The following is a 4,118-nucleotide window of genomic DNA, read 5'->3' as shown; positions in this document are numbered from 1 at the left end:
ATCCATAGAAATCTTAAACGCCTATTATACTATTACAAAACTGCTAACCGACATTCCAAATACCACTGTAGGTACATGTACGTGCGAGTTATATAACATTCAATTTTTAGATGTATATGTACATGCATGTTGTAGCATTTGATCAGAGATATGTGGTGGGAGTTCCTCATTGAAAATTTCCCATTGCATTTATTTGTGGAACTTTATTCATACGATGATGATGAGTTATATTGCATTCTTTTGGGCAAGCACCCACGTAGCAACAAACAATATAGAAACCGACAGTTTTCGTAAGCTTTGCCACGTGCACGTTGCACACTGTGTCGCTGCATATAGTAGACTAAGGAGAACGGCGATTCGTTAATGTGCTAGTGCATGAACCGTCGTTAGTGAGAGCAATTTTTGACAACATTTTCTTTAATAAATCTTTATGTAATCAGCTTGAAAAAGATATAAATAATATCGATATAATTAAAATATTGATCTCTGATTACGTTATCACGGTCGCGAAACACGTGACTTGCTTGTGATCAGTTTCACGGAAAAATGGCGCCTGTCTGAATAAACAAGTTCGCTTGGAGGCAAATTTTGAACGTAAGTATTTACATATCATCGTATTCATACTATAGGACCCCCCTCATCATATGCAGCATTTTGTTCCGAATATTTTGATGCCCATTAAGTTATATTTCACTGTTGGTTTCATAGAGAACATTCACAGAATATTTCAGATCTGCCGAAGATTGATCAGGATTGTGTACACGATATGTCCGTAAAATCACTATAAATCCATTTATGTATCTTATTTTCGCCAATCGTGTACAGAAACTTGCCCACATTTACTTATTCATTCATACAAACTAGCGTCAGTGTATATTTTTGACATTTTTGTCAGCTGAACACAATAATATTTTTTTTTCAAAAAATGATCAGTATCCACGGTATGAAAATATATGATCAGTTCCATGGTATGAATCTGAATCGATATAATAATTATATATAAGATCCCATAAACGGTTTTTATGGACAGGAAATACATGCAGAAAATAATTTATAATTTTATGCAAAAGTATAACTGCCTGACGCATAAATAATATACTTTCTATCAGACTTTTATAATATATTTTCGACCCTATTTGGAAACTACATTTTTTTTTCTCGACACAGTTAAATTCTAATTTGCACTTGTATAATGAACGTTTCGGTACTGATATGTGACAATGGTAGTTTCCACATGTAACGCAAGATACATTTTGTGCTAAGATTTTCGTCTATGAAAAATATTTTCATCCTCACTGCAATTTCTAATATGCATATGGCCCTACGGCTAACCATGAATCGAATTACGGTCTCCAGGTTTTCCCCAGTGTAGAATAAATTTGTACACTTTGTATTTTCCTTTTTTTTCAGAAATCATACATTCGACTCTGCAGGGAGGAAACGGTTGAATGGACGAAAGCGAGAGGCAACAATTTCAACTGACAGAAATGCTCTATGTAAAGGGGAACTTGGAATTCGTTGGGAAAAAGCTAGATGCAACCAGGCCAAACTTCTACCAACTGTTAAAATGGGCATTGAATAAATATTTTTCATAGAAATAAATCTTTATTTGTCAAAACCAGTATGTATCTCATCTTTGAGATCAAAGTACAAAACGTAAAATAAATAATAAAGTCAAGATGAATCCTGATTGTCAATGATTACATTTTCTCTTATGTCTGTAAAGGTTTGTCTGGTGGATGTATGCCTTTCCACATGTGCACCTATGCTGTTTGTCACCCCTGTGACTAGCCTCGTGATCACCACAATCATGTGCTTTCTTAAACTCTAAACCACATACTGTACATTTAAATTTTACAGGGTGTTCCTCGTGAATCTTGAGGTGACGGGTGAGATCAGCCATAATTGAAAATCTTTTATCACACTGTTCACATGCAAATGTTTTTTCTTCACCATGCACTGCACACCTGAATGTTTAAAGATCAAGAATTAACATATGGTTAATAGTGTCCAGTAAGGTAATTTCCTAGACAAGGCTTGTAGGCAGGCAATGATTACTGGTACCTATTTTGCCCATGTTGTGGTGGGTTCCATCGCGGTTATGTATTTTAAAGTGTTAGTGTTAATTGATTGTACAAATTTGTCTTGGTTTTCGGGTTTTGCAATTCCCTAGATTTTTGAATGCTGATTTTTTTATACATAATGTTCCTTGAATAAAAGTACATATTCACAGAGGACAGAGACATTTTTACAGAAATGATATATTCCTAGTTCGTATTTTCATTTGACTGATTTTGTTTATAGACAACTTCTCTATTTCCGTGGCTTATGTTATTTTCAAAAATTTAGTGACAGTAATATGATAAGAATTCCATGAAATGAAAATTTACCTGTGTCTTTTGATATTGGCTTTACTGAAAAAAAACTTTCCTACAACACTTGTATGGCCCCTTCTTGGCATGCCTCCTTTCGTGATCATACACTGCTGAAATACTCCGGAATGACTTTCCACAAATTTTACACAGCTTTTCTGCCTTCTCAGCATCCATTTAAAACCTAAATATAAAGTTATGGGAAATGATCTATAACTTTCAGATTCATACCGTGGAACTGATCATATATTTTCATACCGTGGATCACGGGGGGTTAACTTCGATATTTTTTTGGTAGGGGTGTGCCAATTTTGCCTCAAAAAACGTACCCATTTTAATATAACATTCACTGAAACTCAGTACCTATAGTTATATAAATATTTAAGAAAGAATGACCTATACTTATATACAATATTTAAAATATGACCCATGCTTATATAAGCACTAACTCATCATCACTCATAATTCATAAATATACCAGCTACCCTTTTTATATATGAATTGACATCGTTTGGTGCACATATCAATAGCATATTTATATATGATATGTAGATCATAGTACCCCAAATCAATATACAGTTATCAAACGTAAATGCATTTTAATATAGGATGTCATTAAAAAGGAGGGTCATTTTTATATAAAATCTCGCAAAATTATGACCCATATTTTTGGCACATTCCCGTATACCCAATAATAGGAAGTTAACCCCCCGTGCCGTGGATACTGATCATTTTTTGAAAAAAAAATATTATTGCGTTCAGCTGACAAAAATGTCAAAAATATACACTGACGCTAGTTTGTATGAATGAATAAGTAAATGTGGGCAAGTTTCTGTACACGATTGGCGAAAATAAGATACATAAATGGATTTATAGTGATTTTACGGACATATCGTGTACACAATCCTGATCAATCTTCGGCAGATCTGAAATATTCTGTGAATGTTCTCTATGAAACCAACAGTGAAATATAACTTAATGGGCATCAAAATATTCGGAACGAAACGCTGCATATGATGAGGGGGGTCCTATAGTATGAATACGATGATATGTAAATACTTACGTTCAAAATTTGCCTCCAAGCGAACTTGTTTATTCAGACAGGCGCCATTTTCCCGTGTAACTGATCACAAGCAAGTCACGTGTTTCGCGACCGTGGTTATACTAACGGTAGTATAACGTAATCAGAGATCAATATTTTAATTAGATTGAAATAGTATATGTCCAGAATACTTTAAATTGTCTGAAGCAGATAGATTGCAATGAATTATATCATATGACAGTAAGCTGCATAATATTAAATGAAGATAGAATTAATTGCAATCTATCTGCTTCAGACAATTTGAAATAACTTAGGCATTTACAAGACAACAAATATAACATGTGGAACGTGTATTAAAATCTATACAAGAACACATAACAACGTTACTAGGATGTGACGTTACATATGGAACACCAAAGTATAGCGTTACGTTACGCGCGGTTAAAGTCATTACATTTCTCCATTTCTTCAAAAGTTCTGATCTTCATTTCAAATAAAGTGGTATTAAATAAATTAATGTTCAAAAATAAAAGTTTAAATTTAACAGTCCATATTTCACTTATGATATCTATTTTTGATAATTACAGTCCATATTTCACTTATGATATCATATTCGATAATTACAGTCCATATTTAAAATCAGACCAAAAAGTCTCTAAATTTGGCAGGTGCTCTCTTGGTTCGGTTCGGCATCTCTCTTCTTC

The 4,118-nt window shown here is 33.6% G+C and overlaps 2 long non-coding RNA genes across 2 annotated transcripts; one reads left to right on the top strand and one right to left on the bottom strand.

The window, feature by feature from the left end:
- The first annotated feature begins 499 nt into the window (after positions 1-499).
- Positions 500-2,237, top strand: LOC143072544 (uncharacterized). Its single transcript, XR_012977228.1, has 2 exons — positions 500-594; positions 1,411-2,237. It is a non-coding gene; the product is annotated as an uncharacterized LOC143072544 (long non-coding RNA).
- On the bottom strand, positions 1,586-3,490 carry LOC143072542 (uncharacterized). Its single transcript, XR_012977227.1, has 3 exons — positions 3,436-3,490; positions 2,391-2,556; positions 1,586-1,967 (listed from the first exon to the last, which is right to left on the bottom strand). It is a non-coding gene; the product is annotated as an uncharacterized LOC143072542 (long non-coding RNA).
- Between the last annotated feature and the right edge of the window lie 628 nt (positions 3,491-4,118).

The sequence above is a fragment of the Mytilus galloprovincialis genome, chromosome 4, assembly GCF_965363235.1.
Source record: "Mytilus galloprovincialis chromosome 4, xbMytGall1.hap1.1, whole genome shotgun sequence".
Classification (NCBI taxonomy): Eukaryota; Metazoa; Mollusca; class Bivalvia; order Mytilida; family Mytilidae; genus Mytilus; species Mytilus galloprovincialis.
The sequence above is the reverse complement of the archived record's forward strand: the minus strand, read 5'-3'. Positions and strand labels throughout refer to the sequence as shown.